Genomic DNA, 18,789 nt, shown 5'->3' on the forward strand with positions numbered 1-18,789 from the left:
AGAAATTTTCATATTGAGAAATGAAACTCTTTCAAGACTCCACCAGTTGAAGATTAAAAAATATTTTGAGTTTGAAAGGACTTCTAAGCCCTTAGTGGGGCTAGCCCTGCTCAGTAGGGAGGCTGCTCCCCCTGCTTGTGCTCTCTCTCTCTCAAATGAATGAATAAAATCTTTAAAAAATAAATAAATAAATAAATAAATAAATAAATAAATAAATAAAAGGCCTTCTAAGATTCAGACTCATGGAAATAACCAATTGAGAGTTTGGTTTTAAAGACAGAGCCTCAGAGCAAAGACAAAATATGGATGTGGCTATGACACCTTTGGTTAAGAACTCTAAACAACTTAAGATAGGGTTCAGTAGATCATTACAGTTGGGGAAGATAACCTCTATAAAGGATACTAAGAGTAAAATTTCAGTGAATGAGGATATGGTCAAAGGAGATGAAATTAAGTCAAGAGAAAGAGAAAGAGACATGTCCCTACAAAAATTGTGGGTGTCACTTTTGACATATAGGACTGACTGATCAAACTCATAAATTTAAAAAAAAGGAGAAAGGGTTCAGAGAGCTGTTATTGACAAAAGTACATTACTCTGGATTTAAGAATGAGCAATGAAAGACAACATAGGGATTCCAACTTTATACAGGTAAGAAACAAGCTAAAAAAGAAAGGCATGTGGCACCTGGGTGGCTCAGCTGTTAAGCATCTGCCTTCGACTCAGGTCATGATCCCAGGTTCCTGGGATCAAGCCCTGCAGCAGTCTCCCTGCTCCGCAGGAAGCCTGCTTCTCCCTCTCACACTCCCCTTGCTTATGTTCCCTCTCTCACTGTCTCTCTCTGTCAAATAAATAAAATCTTTAAAAAAAAAAAAAGGCATATTCTGATGGTCTTCTCAAATGTGGCCAAGGATAACAGAAGATATCACAGAGAGTGGATCCAAGAACCATAGAGAACAATGGACTAGGAAGTTATTCCCAGGAATTGGATATGGGGCCTAATTAGGACATGTTTACAACCTTCTGTGGGATTTTGGTGACTCCTTTGTGCCTCTAATTCTTTTCTTTTCCAAATGGGGTTGGTAGTTATCCTACCTCTTTTCATCACTGTGTGTGTGTGTGTATATACATAGAGCAGATAGCTTGACATTTTAATTCATAAGTCTCTGGATCTGAGTTGCCACATTTTGGCCTGATACACATATTGTCTTGAGTTCCTGGATGTTGACCCTGATTGAATATGACTCTTGGGGTATCCATAATTTGCATTTGGAAGGGAAATTGTGATAACAGGGAAGACTGTTATGTTGCAGGAATCAGCAAATGCTGGCTAGAACATAGTCATACATTTTGTGATGCTTTTTACTATCTGACCCTTTGAAAAAACACCTGCAGGCCTTTAGTGCATCGTGTTATTTGTCAGAACTTCCTCTGTACTACGCCTCCCTGCAACTAATGCCATGTGAGCAGATCTACTTCTTTGTCTCATTGACTTTGGGTTTGACCATGTGTCTTGCTTTGGTCAATTGAATGTGGTGGTGAGGGGGTGCCAAGAGCATTTACCAGTTCTAGGATGAAACATTAGGAGACATTGCCCATTTCTGTTCACACCTCTTATGTTTTGACCATCCACCATGACAAAACATACACTGGGTAACTGCTGGGCCCAAAATGAGAAAATACATGGAGTATATCTCAAACCAAACCACGCCCTAGACCAAGATCAAATGATCCCAGGTAAGCTTAGCAGAGACCCAACCTACCTATAGAAATCTCCACAAGAGACAATGTTTGTTTTTGTTAACTACTATTGGTATAAAAAAAATAAACATTTGGTCTTTGTCCTCAGTTCCTGGCACAGAGCTCCCAAAACTTTTGGAATTCTGTCTGTTGCACGTTAATATGATCCATGGTGGTAGGGGCTAGATAGCTTTAGAATGGGGACTGATCAGCAGAGAAAACAATCATGAAATTAGAGGGTTAGAACTTTTGGCTCCCCTCCTCCAACCTCCACGGAGGGGAGAGAGGCTGGAAATTGAATTCAATCACCAATGGCCAGTGATTTAATCAATCATGCCTATGTGGTGAAACCTCTCTAGAAACTCTTGAACAAGGAGATTTTGAGAGTTTCCAGGTTGGTGAACACATTGGTGTGCAAGGAGGGCAGAACACCCAGAAAGGGCATGGAAGTTTTGTTCTCCCTCCCTTCCCCCATATCTTGCCCTATGCATCTCTTACATTTGGCCATTCCTGAATTGTATCCTTTGTAGTAAACTGGAAATCATTAATGAAGCACTTTCCTAATTCTGTGAGCCACTGTAGCAAATTACTAAACTTAAGGAGGGGAATTGTAAGAACCCCTGAATTTGTAGTCTTCTAATCAAAAATTGGGGTAGCTTGTGTACCCCACTTGAGGCTAATACCTGAAGTGAGGGCAGTTTTGCAGAGTCCTTGACCCGTGAAGTCTGTGCTACCTCCAGAAGTTAGTGTCTAAAGTGAATTAATTGTTAGACCTCCAGTTGGTATTAGAAAATTGATGTGGAAAAACAGCATGTGATAGTAGAAAGAAAACACACGCACTGAATTTTGGGAATGTTTGTTACATGTTACTGTTGCAACATAAACCTAACAACTAGAAAAGCTATCTTCCATATCGAATTTTTTAAAAGCTACATATTGAAATAAAACATTTGGCTAGTTGATCATAAACTTAGGCATAAATTCCCAGTGTTTTTAATGTGACCTTAATGTAATAGGTTTATGTAAAGTTAGCTGGCTGCTTGGAAAAAAATAAAATAAAATAAATAAATAAATAAATAAATAAATCAGGAGCTCTGAAGTTTTATTTCATTAATGCAGCCAAGACTTAGTGATGTAAGTGTTGTGTAGGGATAATGAAATAATACTTAAAACTATTTTTGTTATTTAGATTTTAGAATGACTAAACTTATGAGAGTCTCTTTAAAGGCTTTCGTTTTTCAAGGAGAACAAAGGGACCCGAGAGCACTAGATGTTAGACCAGAAGAAGCTTGTTAAATAGGGAAAAAACTATAGAGAAAAGACAAACTTTATTTCTAATTTATGCTTAGGGCATAAGACATAAGCCATGGTGTTTTATATGGAGCTCCACTATATTTAGTAGAGAATCCCTCTTGTTTTCTTTACCTGTTATGCTTTTTAAATTGTTTTCCTCCTCATTTTTTCTATGATATTATAAGTTTTCATTGAATCTTAGGGATGTTTTTATAGGTAACTGCTAGTACCCAAAACAAGATATAGTAGATGTCTGGCCTAACTGGAGGAGATTCTAACTGCAAGTGACTCTGGGCTATGAATATTCAATTTCAGGTATACTTTTCTGTGGTGTGGCCATTTCTAGTTCTATGGTAAGGGGTTCTAGAGAATTATCTATACACAAGAAGCTCCTATAAGGTCAGTATTCTCAGCAGAAACCGAAAATTCTATACAATTTCCAAATATCCATTGGAAAACATAGGAATGATGGAGTCAAATTTAGTCTATCCATGAACTTCAAGATAACAGGTTGTTCAATATAGAATGGAATTTGCTATAAATTTGGACTCTACTTAATACATTATAATTAATGAAAAACCAAAATGGCCTTTGAAAAAAGTGGTTTTTACCAAATAATTATGATTTGTCCTAATAGCATTATGGGGCTGAAGGAGAAGAATGGAACAAACATTTGTTGAATATCTGGACCAGATATTATATGTCTTTGGAGTGATGTTTCTGAATATTTCATTTGTTCTGTATGGCATAACATCATTTCCAATATGAAAATACACTGAAATATAAAGATTAGTGACAAGTAACAAGTGACTCTTAGTTTTGGAAACAAATCCTACCTACATAGTACCTGAGTAGATGTACTAAAAGTCTGAATGAAGATGATTCACATCTAACCATACTTCTGTTCTTCACGTTTTGAAAGTATTGTGTATCCAAAAGATACTTAACGATGAATTCATGAATAATTTTTTTATTCTTCAGATTCGGTGGAAACTTCTTTGTTCCATTAATTAGGTCTTAGTCTTTTTGTTTTAATTGCCTGCCAATGGTTTTCTTAATCTTTATTCTGCTCTTTGAAATGGTTCTCTTAATCTCATATAAGCTGCTTTGGCTTGGGTCAACCCATTTGGGCTCCTTTGGAGAATAAATTCCAGTCCTCAATGCAGGGGCTGCTCACTGTCAGAAGAGTCAGGCCCCAGTTTGAACACCTGGATCCTTCCTGAGAAGTACTGCCGAGTGGCATCTGCTTTGGACATCCTACCCGATAGCCGCTTTTCTGACATCCAGGAATTCATTATTCTCAAGAAGTCTGGGAGAACCAAAACCAAAATTGAAATCAGTTAGGTTTATTTTCTTCTTCAGAAATCTAGAGATTTCTGCAGACCAAATCTAATACATACTTCTTGTTTCCTTGACACAATCAGATCTGGTTGGCTTACTCCGCTATTCTTCGAGTCTTGTTTCTAGCGCCCCCTGTAGGTTCTATGCAGGGAGGAGGCAGTCAGCCCTGTGTTCCTCTGAATGGAGGGAGATTATTTACTCTTGTTTCCAGAAACACATTTGTATTTCAAAGACCCAAAGGTGAAGGCCAAAGAGAGCTGCTTCTGCCTTCTGAATTTCAGTGGCTCTGCTGCATGTACCCACCTGTGTGCAAAAGGGAGCCCCTGGGATCTTTATCTTTTGTCTATCTCAACAGCAGTTTTCTCCACCCACTATAGATACAGCCAAGATATCAGAAGGGAGGCAAAACCCAGCTAGTTTTGCCAATTTTAAGCAGGTGAGAGGTGACTTTTTACCTTAAAAAAAGTTTTAATTTAATAGTCAAAACTGGCATGCAGTCTCCATGGCTGGAGGCTACTTTATTCCTCTGACATAGATGACTGAGAAGCCTTGGAACATAAATATATGCAATAAGCCAATAATTCTGCCTGCCTTTCTGCTTGCTGCTCCTACAGGGTATCTCAGAGCTGGCAAACAGAAGGGTAATGGGAATTAGAAGGAGGGGGAAAACAGCAATAAAAATATAAATCAAAGAAAGAAGGAAATCCATTTGCTCCTTGGCAGCAGAGACAGTGCTCGGCTAATCCATGCTGAGTGCAATCCAATACTCCTTTATATAATCCTGTGCCGGTGGAAGAAAATTAAAGTTTAATGCAATAACGGCTGACACAAATCACTTTTGTTGCCCAGGAGCAGATTAAAGAATAGTTAAAATCATTCAAATCTAATTTCTTTTTTTTTGTTGTTGTTGTTGCTTTATTCTGTAACATCTTGATGCTTTAATCCCTAGCATCAGTTTTTTATTATTAAACATATATTGCCAACATAAGAGAGATTGTGGGAAAAACAGTGACAGCCAGGAAATGATTTGTGCTCAAATGGTACATGTTAAAGCTCTTTCAAAATCCATAAATTTTTCATAGGTTCATAGAGGTCCATGCCTTTAATCAATCTGTGTCAAGGGAATTTTAAAATAAGCATAAAGGTAATGGAATGCTATCAATCATAATTGGGGCTGGAAAAAACCATCACAGTCCATCAGCTATCACTCTTCTGGTGTGCAAGTGTGTGTGTGTGTGTGTGTGTGTGTGTGTGTGTGTGTGGTGTGTGCATATGTATGTCAGAATGGTGTATTACCATTCTCTGTTTTTGATTACTGCCATCAATGGGACAATTTGAAGACCTTGTATAAAGGTAGACACGAATTAAAAAAAAAAGACTTCATTGTGGCTATAATTTCTACCTTCCCTTGCTCCCTTTATAGGAATCACTATCTCTGCAGAGACAGTGACTTGCTTCATCTGTGAAATAGACTTCTTCATCAGAACAGAAGCATTTTTAAAAATAAAGTCCTCCCAACTTTTAAACTATATAAATGTCCCTTGCTGCATACAAAAGCTGCAGGGGGTTTAGAATTTCCCCACCCTATCCAAATACCCAGGACCAACAGAGTGAAAGAAAAATTCACGCAGGTTTCTTCAAAACAAAATTTGATGAGGCAGAGACATTTTTGCAGAAACTCTTGCTGGAATTAAGTCAAACTTTTGCTTTAATGCCATGGATTTCTAGTAACACTCTCTAGGGCTTTTCCATAAAAGGTTCTGAAATCATCTCTGTCTCATTTCATGGGAACTTTGTGGTTAATGGGTATTATCCATATTTAGTCATAGTGTCAGCAAGAGATTTCCAAGGAAAGAGCATTCTGGATGAGGGTTCACTTATATTAACAGTAGGATTCAGCTCAAGGAGAGAGCTGAATCTTAGTATATGTGTATATGTGTATGTGTGTTTTAACTTTTATGATGGAAAGTTTCCAACATAAAAGCAGAAAGTATAGTATCACTCAACTTGAGTAATTATCCATTAATGTCCAATTTTGTGTCATCTATACTTTTAAAAACCCATTCTTCACCACCCCATTTGGAGCAAATTTCTGATATCATATCATTTAATACATAAATATTTCAGCATATTTCTCTAAAGATAAGGATTCTTTTTCAAAATAGAGCCAAAAAGCATAATGCCAACTTAAAAATTATCAATACTTTCTAAATGTCATTAAATATCCAGTCACTGTTCAAGTTTCCATGATTATCTCATAAATGTCAATTTTTTTTAAGTTTACTGGCTCACATAAGGATTGAAACGATTTTCCAATTACAATTGGTTAATATGCCTCTTAAATACTTTTTATCTTAAAAACGTCCTCTTCCTCATGTCTTCATTGCTCTCTCTCTCTTTTCCTTTTAAATGTTACACAGAATTTTTTATAGTTTCTCACCATCTGAGTTTTACTGATTGAATCCCCTTGATGTCATTTATTCTTCTTGGTCTTTCTTGTAACGTGGTAGCTAGGTCTAGAAGCTTGTTCTGTTACATAACAGGTCTTCCTGGTTCAGTACTCTTACTTATTCAAATATTGACAGGCTTGATGGGAGGTACAATCCAAGGTTGGTTTCAGACATGATCACTTAGTGGTTGTGCCAGAAATAACCACAAACATTGGTGGCTTTGTATACAAGGATTTTTTTCAGAAGAGCCCATGTGTTACTGGGTTTCAGTACTCAGTGTTTGCCCCATATTATTTCCTTTCTCACTCCACTCACCTAAGAGCACTGTAAGCACATTGTTCAGTCAATTTATAGACATTTAGAATTTTGGATCTAGACATGATCATAGAAATTTTAACCCCCATTACTAAACATGTATTTTTTGGAAGGCCACTGAAGCCAAGAGAGAATATGTAACTTCTTCAAGATTGTATGACTTTAAAAATTTAATTTTTAATTTTTTTTTTAATTTTATGTTTTTACCATCCATCTGTGGATGACTTGAGTGAGAGCAGGCCATTTCTGGTGGTAATGCTGGTGATTTGTGTTCAGCCAGTTCAAAAACACAAATGAGGGGCGCCTGGGTGGCCCAGCGGTTAGGCGTCTGCCTTCGGCTCAGGGTGTGATCCCGGCGTTATGGGATCGAGCCCCACATCAGGCTCTTCCGCTATGAGCCTGCTTCTTCCTCTCCCACTCCCCCTGCTTGTGTTCCCTCTCTCGCTGGCTGTCTTTATCTCTGTCAAATAAATAGATAAAATCTTTAAAAAAAAAACAAAACAAAACACAAATGAAATGTGACTTTGACAAGTATAAAAAAAAGAACTTCAATTGATTAAATGCCTATTTTTTGCCATGCATTATACTAGATTCTTTACACACTTCATTTAAATTAACACATATAATGACTGTAAGAAGTGTGTTATTGTTGTACACTTTATGTGTGAAGAATTAAGCCTTATAGAGTTTAGACAAAGTTGTCCAAGCTTATACAACTAATAAATGGAAATACTGGGATATAACCAGAGTTGACTGAGTCCAAATCACAAATCACATTGTATCTCTACCATGACATGTTGATTTTTATAATGGTGGGGCTTGGAGTCGGAAGACCACAGCTCTGCCTCTAATTATCTATGATAACACTCAGCAAATCACTTCCGCTTTCACCATTAAGTTTATCATTTCTAACAATGGATTATAAAAAGAAGTTAAGTTTGTCATTAGAGTCAAAGGGCTGATATATGTGAATAACATTTTATAAATGGTAATGTATTATACAAATTCCTGTCATTGCAATTTACTTGTTTATCTCAAGCACATACATGATGATTTTGCCTATGTGGGCCGCTAAAGGATTAGAGAAAAATGAAAATCTCTGTCTCAGAATCTGGGTTGACTTCTTACATTAGTAAACCCTTGTAAATCTGGTGCAGAAGACTTGAATGGTTTTGCATATGATGTGTGGCAGACATGGAGAAGCACGGTCCAGATTCCCCTTTGAAGAATGTCTTATTGGCCAACTCCTGGTAGTGCTGTTGACAGTCAACTTCTAGCTCTCATCCCATTCACAGTTGCCTCAGCTGCAGAAAGCTGCATCAAGCAAGAGTGAATACTTTCTGGAGCAGTCCAAATACAATGACTGACCACATCAGAGATATAAGGCCCATTTAGCCTATTGTAGGATGCTTTCATGAATGTTCACTGCAGAGCCTTCCATGGGGTTAGACAAGGTTTTGTGGGCCTGCAACATAGTTTGACCTTCGTCTTTGATCAGTTCTCCTCTCTTCTCCTTCCTTCCACAGGTATGAATCCCTAATCATAACCAATCTATACTCCATATTCCATTTCATTGTCTGTTTCCACAGAACCTAACCTGTGACAGATGTGTTTCCAGAGTTATTTTCTTTTCATGTTTCATTCTAGGCAAACAAACTGTCTATTACAAACTTAGAGTCTGTTTCAAATGTAATTCCTTTAGACTTCTAATAAAGTGCAATGTGTTTGAAAAATGGCAGATATTTTCTGATTTAGGTAAGGTTTTTGGGGCCCCTTTCTTTGGGTAACTTGAATAGGAATCAAAAAAAGCTTTTCTACTCTGTGCTGCAATGTCTGAATCTATCAACTTGATATCATCAATAACAATGCCCATGACAAAGAGAGCTTGTCATCATTCAGTTCTTCCTTTCCTGAGAAGAGAGAAAAGGGCCTCTGTTGGTAGATTCGATATTTTATTTGCTGTGGGTTGGATTTGACTTTAAGAATATGGTATTGTGACTAAGAACTGAGCAGTGAAGGGTGATGATTTCAAAATATAGTGGGGGAAATGAAGCATAGGAAAATGATAGAATTAGAACAGGCTAGGACATTGCCAGTGCTGTAAAATGTGATAAAATCAGGTAAATGGGATTGAAGAGAAAGAACTCATTGTACAAAATAAGGAAAAGAGATCGTGCTAAGAAAGTATGGTTAGAAAGTGTGTATTCTCATTTTTTTCTTTCAGTCCCACAGATTAATTTGAATTTTCATAAAATGTTTTAGTTTTTTAAATACAGAAAACATGAAAGGAAGAAATAGCTTTTCCTTTTTTTTTTATAATAATATTTTTTATTGTATTATGTTAGTCACCGTACAGTACATCCCTGGTTTTTGATGTAAAGTTCCATGATTCATTAGTTGCGTATAACACCCAGTGCATGCAATACGTGCCCTCCTTACTACCCATCACCAGCCCATCCCATTCCTCCACCCCCCTCCCTTCTGAAGCCCTCAGTTTGTTTCTCAGAGTCCATAGTCTCTCATGCTTCATTCCCCCCTCTGATTACCCCCCCTTTCTTTATCCCTTTCTTCTCCTACCGATCTTCCTACTTCTTATGTTCCATGCCTTCCAGCAAAGAAAGAAAAAGAAAAAGAAAAAAGAAAAATATATAAAATGCGATTACAAAAAGCAAAGTTCAAAAATTCAAAGAGTAAACATAGCCATATTGTGAAAAGGAAAAGTTTTCCTTTTCTTAGGTTTCTGTCCCTTAAAGAAGTTACTATTGTTCCTTATTAATCTTTTTAGGGAAAAAAAAGTGGGCAAATATCACTATGTGTATTTGGGTGCATTCATGTATTTAACTATCTATATGTGTGTATAAACATGCATATATTATTATTTTCTGATTATATTACTCAAACAAACTACCCCCAAACCTAGTGGCTTAAAACAAATATCTTATGATTTTGTGAATTAAGAATTTGAGCAGGGCTCAGCCAGACAATTCTTCTGCTCCCAGTGGCATTGATTGGTTCTCTAGGAAATACTCAGCTGGCAGCTGGTCTGGTCTACAGTGTCCTTTTACATTGCAGCTTGGGGATCTCAAGGAGCAAGACAGAAGCCAGAATTGGCATAGGGTTACTATATGTTCTTTACCGGTTAATAGTCACAGCCTACCCCAGATTCAAGGGGAGGGTACTGAGACCTCACAATATCTAAGTGGCTATGTGAATTCATGTTAACTGAGTATTATGTATACTGTATACATATGTATACACATGCATATACAGTATGCATGTTCATTGATAATTTTATCTATATTCTACAGGAAATGCACAAAAAAAGATCAGACATTCAATTTTCTTAAAACCAAAGAGTATGTATATATGGTGTAGGATAAACTATCAGAAGTAAAATTCCTCTCTTAAATTTATAAGATATTGAACTATAACTTCATATTTTATTTTTATTTATTTATTTTTTTAAAGATTTAGTTATTTGAGAGAGAGCACACATGCACACGAGTGGGGGGAGGGGCAGATGGAGAGAATCTTCAAGCAGACTCCCTGCTTGAATGTGAAGCTCAATGCGGGGCTCCATCCCTCCGCCTATGAGAACATGACCTGACCCAAAACCAAGAGTTGGGTGCTTAACCCAACAGAAATCAATGAAACAGAAACCAAAAGAACAGTAGAACAGATCAGCAAAACTAGGAGCTGGTTCTTTGAAAGAATTAATAAGATTGATAAACCCCTGGCCAGACTTATCAAAAAGGAAAGAGAAAGGACCTAAATAAATAAAATCATGAATGAAAGAGGAGAGAGATCACAACCAACACCAAAAAAATACAAGCAATTTTAAGAACATATTATGAGCAACTATATGTCAACAAATTAGGCAATCTGGAAGTAATGGATCCATTCCTAGAGATGTATATATTACCAAACTGAAACAGGAAGGACTATAAAACCTGAACAGACCCATAACCAGCAAGGAAATTGAAGCAGTAATAAAAAATCTCCCAACAAACAAGAGCCCGGGGCTGGATGGTTTCCCAGGAGAACTCTACCAAACATTTAAAGAAGAATTAATACCTATTCTTTTGAAACTATTAAAAAAAAAATAGAAATGGAAGGAAAACTTTCAAACTCTTTCTATGAGGCCAGCATTATCTTAACCCCAAAACCAAAGACCCCATCAAAAAGGATAATTACAGGTTAATATCCCTGATGAACATGGATGCCAAAATTCTCACCAAAATACTAGGTAACGGATCCAACAGTACCTTAGAAGGATTATTCACCACGACCAAGTGGGATTTATTCCTGGGCTGCAAGGTTGGTTCAACATCCACAAATCAATCAATGTGATACACTATGTAAATGAAAGAAAAGACAAGAGCCATATGATCCTCAAAATAGATGCAGAAAAATCATTAGACAAAGTACAGCATCCTTTCTTGATTAAAACTCTTCACATTGTAGGGATAGAGGGAACATATATTAATATCATAAAAGCCATATACGAAAGCCCACAGTGAATATCATTCTCAATGGGGAAAAACTGAGAGCTTTTCCCCTAAGGTCAGGAACACAGCAGGATGTTCACTATCACCACTACTGTTCAACATAGTACTAGAAGTCCTAGCCTCAGCAATCAGACAGCAAAAAGAAATAAAAGGCATCTGAATCTGCAAAGAAGAATTCAAAATCTCACTCTCTGAAGGTGACATGATACTCTATGTGGAAAACCCAAAAGACTCCACCCCAAAATTCTTAGACCTCATATAGGAATTCAGCAAAGTGGCAGGATATACAATCAGTGCACAGAAATCAGTTGCATTTCTATACACTAACCATGAGACAGAAGAAAGAGAAATTAAGGACTCAATTCCATTTATAGTTGCACCAAAAACCATAAGATACCTAGGAATAAACCTAACCAAAAAGGCAAAGGATCTGTACTCAGAAAACTATAGAACACTCATGAAAGAAATTGAAGACACAAAGAAATGGAAAAAATCCCATGCTTATGGTTTGGAAGAACAAATATTGTTAAAATATCTATGCTACCTAGGGCAATCTATACATTCAATGCAATCCCTATCAAAACACCATCAACTTTTTTCATAGAGGTGGAATAAATAATCCTAAAATTTGTATGGAACCAGAAAAGACCCCGAAGAGCCAAAGGAATGTTGAAAAAGAAAAACAAAACTGGTGGCATCACAATTCTGGGCTTTAAGCTCTATTACAAAGCTGTGATCATTAGGATAATATGGTACTGTTTGGAAAACAGAGTGGAGGTCCCTTAAAAAGTTAAAAATTGAGGCTACCCTATGATCCAGCAATTGCACTACTGGGTATTTACCCCAAAGATACAGATGTAGTGAAGAGAGGGGCCATATGCACCCCAATGTTCACAGCAGCATTGTCCACAATAGCTAAATCGTGGAAGGAGCCGAGATGCCCTTCAACAGATGACTGGATTAAGAAGATGTGGTCCATATATACGATGGAATATTACTCAGCCATCAGAAAGAACGATTTCTCAACATTTGCAGCAACAGGGACAGGATTGGAGGAGATTATGCGAAGTGAAATAAGTCAAGCAGAGAAAGACAATTATCATATGGTTTCACTGACTTATGGAATATAAGAAATAGGAAGATCGGTAGGAAAAGGAAGGGAAGAATGAAGGGGGGGTAAAGAGAAGGGGGAATGAACCATGATACACTATGGACTCTGGGAAACAAACTGAGGGCTTCAGAGGGGAGGGGGATGGGGGATTGGGATAGGCTGGTGATGGGTATTAAGGAGGGCATGTATTGCATGGTGCACTGGGTGTTATATGCAAGTAATGAATCATGGAACATTGCATCAAGAACTGGGGATGTACTGTATGGTGACTAATATAACAAAATAAATATTATTTTTAAAAAAAGGATAATATGATACTGGCACAAAAACAGACACATAGATCAATGGGACAGAGTGGAGAACCCAGACATGGACCCTGAACACTATGGTCAACTAATCTTTGATAAATCAGGAAAGAATATCCAATAGAAAAAAAGACAGTCTCCTCAACAAATGGTGTTGCGAAAATTGGACAGCCACATGCAGAAGAATGAAACTGAACTATTTCCTTACACCATACCCAAAAATAGACTCAAAATGGATGAAAGACCTAAATGTGAGACAGGAATCCATCAAAATCCTAGAGGAGAACACGGCCAGAAATCTCTGTGACTTCGACCACAGCAATTTCTTGCTAGATACACCTCCAAAGGCAAGGGAAACAAAGGCAAAAATGAACTATTGGGACCTAACCAAGTTTAAAAGCTTTTGCATGGCAAAGGAGACAGTCGCCAAAACCAAAAGAAAACCAACAGAATGGAAAAAGATATTTGCAAATGATGTATCAGATAAAGGGCTAGTATCCAAAATCTATAAAGAACTTATCAAACTCAACATCCAGGGAACAAATAATCCAATCAAGAAATGGACGGAAGACATGAACAAACATTTCTCCAAAGAGGACATCCAAATGGCCAACAGACACATGAGAAAGTGCTCAACATCACTTGTCATCAGGGAAATACAAATCAAAACCAAAATGAGATACCACCTCACACCATTCAGAATGGCTAAAATTAACAAGTCAGGAAACAACAGATGCTGGTGAGGATGCAGAAAAAGGGAAACTTGTACACTGTTGATGGGAATGCAGGCTGGTGCAGCCCCTCTGGAAAACAGTATGGAGGTCCCTCAAAGAGTTAAAGATAGAACTACCCTTTGACCTAGCAATTGCACTACTGGGTATTTACCTCAAACATACAAATGTAGTGATCCAAAGGGGAACCTGCATCCCAATATTTATAGCAGCAATGTCCTTAATAGCCAAACTAAGGAAAAGCCCAGATGTCCATGGACAGATGAATGGATAAAGAAGATGTGATACACACACACACACACACACACACACACACACACAATGGAATACGACTCAGCCATCAAAAAAATGAAATCTTGCAATTTGTAATGACATGGATGGAACTAGAGGGTATTATGCTAAGTGAAATAGGCAATCAGAGAAAGACAATTATCATATGATATCACTCACATGTGGAATTTAAGAATCAAAACAGAGGATCATAAGGGAAGAGAGGAAAAAACAAAATAAGAATCAGAGAGACAGGCAAACCATAAGTGACTCTTAATCATAGGAAACAAACTGAGAGTGGCTGGGGCATGTGAGAAGATGGGGTAACTGGGTGACATTAAGGAGGGCATGGGGTGTAATGAGCACTGGGTATTATATAAGACTGATGAGTCACTGACCTCTACATCTGAAACCAATAATACATTGTATATTAATTAATTGTATTTAAACAAAAATTTTAAAAAGAAATCTACTTTGAAGGATTGTAAATATTAAAGGGATAATATACATAAAACCATTTTTACAAAATTGAAGTACAACAAGCAGTACTTAATTTTTCTAAATTAAATTAAATCTGGCTCAGAGCCCCCATGTTAAAGGAAAGTATCCAATATTAGTCCTTACTGGCAATGGGGATGAGGGGGAGGGTTTTGCTATTAGGGAAATATTCACTATCAGGCAAATACATAAGAAAGAGACTCTGCCCTTGAGGCCACCATGGTTGCCACTGGGATGTTCATAGCCCAAGCTCCTTTGGCCCATTAAAAGACCAGTGGTCCTATAGCCTCTATTCAAGTGGGGGCAATGCAGTATTTTGTTGCAGCTCCCAAGGTAATGCAGCTTGAGGAGCATTCATCTTAGCAAACATTATTTCATCCCTTAGAAAAATTGCAGTGTTTCCTAGAGGTCTTCCACACAGAACCCATCCACTTAGGAACTCATCTTTACACCATTAGCATCAAGTCACTAGAGCCACTGGTACATTTAGGCAGCTCTCCTTTCAACCCGGCACCTATGTCAACCCCTATCTCCTCTCTCCTGGGAACACCTGGTGGAAATTTTTCTCTCATGTAAGAGTCTGGACAGGACTATACAACATGTGCCTCACAACTTCTCTTTGGGGTCAAGAAACATGAAAACCATTAATAACCCCTGAGACCAGAAGGTCAGAACTTCCTGTAAGACAAAAGGGAAAGTTAACTTTTATTCCTTCTGGAGTCCCCTCTGGCAGGGAATAGAAGCAGCAATCAATAAGCTTGGTAAATTATCCTGCCTCAAGTGAAGTCTGCCTAAAGGTGGGAAAGAATCCCTACAGAGGAAAATTATCCACTCTTGTCATTGCCAGTCCAACCTCCTCCCCACAGGGAAGCACTGGTACACTTATATAAAAATCAGTTCTTTCCCTGCTTCTCCGTCCCCACCAATGAAGGAACAGACCTTGAGTCTCCTGGGAGAAATTAGAAGGCAGCCTCTACAAGTCTCTGAACCTGCCACTTCACCTTCCTAATGTAGACCAAATGTGCCCTTGTGACCCCAGGAAAATAGCCTAGTTAAGGCTCTGATCCATGGCCAATGGAAGCCCTAGGGGAAAAGCCTCCAGAGAAGAGCCCCTTCTCATAGCCTGGGCTTCTTCACTTGCAACTGCAATTGCGGCACAGTTGTGTGTTAATCCTTCTGAAGGCTGCCTCAAGGAATCTGATCGCCTTAAGCACCAACTGGGGCCAGAGAAATTCACAATGCCTGAAGTTGGGATCTGGGGTCCCCATGACCAATCCACATCAAGATACCACTGAATTCGTGCATTTGTCAACCCTGACATTAGGTTTAGAGTTTAAGATTGAAGTTGTAAACATTCAGGTAACCCATTCCCCTTGCATTATATGTTAGCTACAATTCTTCAGGCTCCACACTATATCACATAAATGACACTCTCATGAAATTTCATAACATTGTGATCCCTGAGTGTGGACACAAAGCACATCTTTTTCTAGAGAAATTGATCCTCATCTCTCCAATCATTCTTCAGCTAATACACTTTCTTACCTTTTTATGGTAGTGATACTTTGCCATAGGAACAGGGATCTGGAAGAAAGGCAAACAATCCCAGAAGCAGAAAAAAAATGAGATCATTCATGGATGGTGTTACCATGACATTTGGACAGATCACTTCCTAGATATTCTGAGTGTGCAAATTCTGTCTCATGGCCTCATCCAATGGTTCTCTGAATGGAAGCAATGGACATTAGATATGACTTGCTATGTGACCCTGGGCCATTAACTCAGCCCCTTTAGGCCTTCACATCTCCCTTGGTTAGAAGTTCTCAAGCCATAGATACATGGAAAATATCTCAAAATGGGAGTTACATGCTCTAAGATCCCTAGTTTGGCTTTTCCATTAGTTGGGTGACCCATTCTCTCTCATGTTCAAGCTATGAGAATTAAATTTGAAGTGATGGATGTACTATATTAAATATATTGATAAGAACAGAAATTAAACCTTGCAACTTGTAGGGTTTGCTTCCTGTATAAGCTTGTTTAGGTCTACAGGAGCAGAAGCTTACTTCTTTAGACCTATGGTCTGGGAGCTAGGGCAAAGTGAAGAGACTGGTAGAACTGGGATGAGCCGTATTACACCTACTTTTTCCTCCCCTCTAAGTCTGAATACTGGTAAGTCAGGTGGTTCTGAGGGCTCATTTTACTTTACCATTCAGGACAAACCCATACTACCTTTACCTCTCTATTTAGCCTTTCCTTCCTTCTCTGGATGCTCTTTGATGTTTACTTACCAGCTGCCACTCCTTTTAGCCATTAAACACCTTTGACCTTGATGAGTTGGATGTGAATGAGGACAAAGATCCACTTAGTACCTTTGACTACTTTAGCTTCAGCAAACTGAATAGGGTGTTCAAGAAGAAACTGTTGCATTAGGAAGACTTCTAAGAAGATTCCAATAATCCCCACTTCCTGATGTCACACCCTTGTGTAATTATCCCTCCCCTCCAGCATAGGCTGGACTTGATTTGGGTCTGACTAATAGGATAAAGGAAAGGTAATGGGATGTCATTTCTGTTATTAGTTTACAAAAGATTGTAACTTCTGTCTTGTTTGCAAACTCTCTCCTTGCTTTGGTGAAGTAAGCTGCCATGTTGGAGAAGCCCACATGACAAGGAACGAGCCAGCTCCAGCCAAGGGCCAGCAAGATACTGAGGATCTCAGTCCAACAGGCTTTGAGGAACTGCATCCTGACAATACCTGTGTGAATGAGTGCAGGAGTTGGTCCTTCCCAGTCAAGCCTTCAGATGAGAATGTAGCTTCAGCTGATACCTTAATTGCAGCCTTGAAGCAGAAAATCCAGGTAGGCCTCACGTGAATTTCTGACCCACAAAAGCCGTGAGATAATAAGTATGTATTTTTTAAGCCACTAAATTTTGTAGTATCCATTACACAGCAATAGATAATTAATGTAGTCCTAAATTACTGTAACTTTGGTGTAAAAGGTTGCATGTCTTTGAAGGAAGGCACCATATAGGAAGACAACGTCCTGCAGCATCCCTGGAGGTACTGTCTTCATGCTCAAAGACAATCCCATATACTGTCTTGCTGAAATGGTACCATTGGGCCCTAATAAGCCCTGAGTAGCCTCCAGGAGGTGAGGCCTAGGTGACATAGTAACTCATCCCAGCCTACAGATAGTTTGGGAGCAGATGAAAAGAGAGTTTGAACCAAGTTCTAGACTTTAAGGGTTCACTTTGTAAAGGCCTGAAGGTTTTCAGAGTAAGCTTTTTATACTTTTTACAAAAAGAAAAAATTAAATGTTTTTAATATAGGACATCTGAACAGGGTCAAATAAAGGACCCCAGGATAAAACTGAGAAGACCGCTGTCTGGCTTCCTGGACTGGTGCACTTGTAGAAGCCAAAAGAGGAAATCAGTAAGAGTTGAAATCACTTTTTCCTTTCCCTAAGAACAAGCCCCAACCCCAGTCCCAGTGAAACACAGAGAACCATTCTTTATTAGAAGAAACATTTATATTGAGGAGGATTAATATTCTTGGTTGTGCTGCAGGTTGTACTCATCAGAGGGTATATTGTCATGAAAACTGTGAGGCTTTCTCAACAAGGACTAAATGATTCCTTTAGGGGAACTTTTCTCCCTGGAAGTGCCGGAGAAGCATTTTCTGCTTGAGTAGAAGAGTCAAATCGCTAAACACAGCACTTTCATCAGGGTCACGCCTGGTGGCCGAAAGGGCCTGGCGTACTTGATGCACACAGGTGGGGCTTGGATGAGACACAGACTCCCTGGAGGGCAGAGAAGAAGGGGGTTGACTCTGGCTAAATAATTGGTCCTTGAAGGTCACAACCTTCTGGGGATGTCTGACCCTGTCTCTGATCTGTCTGACACTTGTAAGACGGTTCTGGTCAGCACAGACAGGTTCTTGGCTGCAGGACTTGATACTTGCCCGTTTCTTTTGTTGTGGGTCAGAGAGAGCCCGATGGTTGGAAGGATGTCTCTTGCCAGGCCCTCCCTGGGCCTGTAGTTCCTCCTGCTCCTGGCTTAACTCTGAGGCCTCAGATCCATACCTACATGCCAGCTTCTCTTCTACGATCTTCCCAATGGTAGTCATGAGCCTGTGAGCTTCAGGAAGCCCATCACTCATGAAAGTAGCCACACTTTCAACTGGCTCTTGATGCTGCCCTAAGGTTGACATGAACTTGGCTTTTTGTTGGG

Source organism: Ailuropoda melanoleuca, chromosome 17 (genome assembly GCF_002007445.2).
Source record: "Ailuropoda melanoleuca isolate Jingjing chromosome 17, ASM200744v2, whole genome shotgun sequence".
NCBI classification, from domain to species: domain Eukaryota; kingdom Metazoa; phylum Chordata; class Mammalia; order Carnivora; family Ursidae; genus Ailuropoda; species Ailuropoda melanoleuca.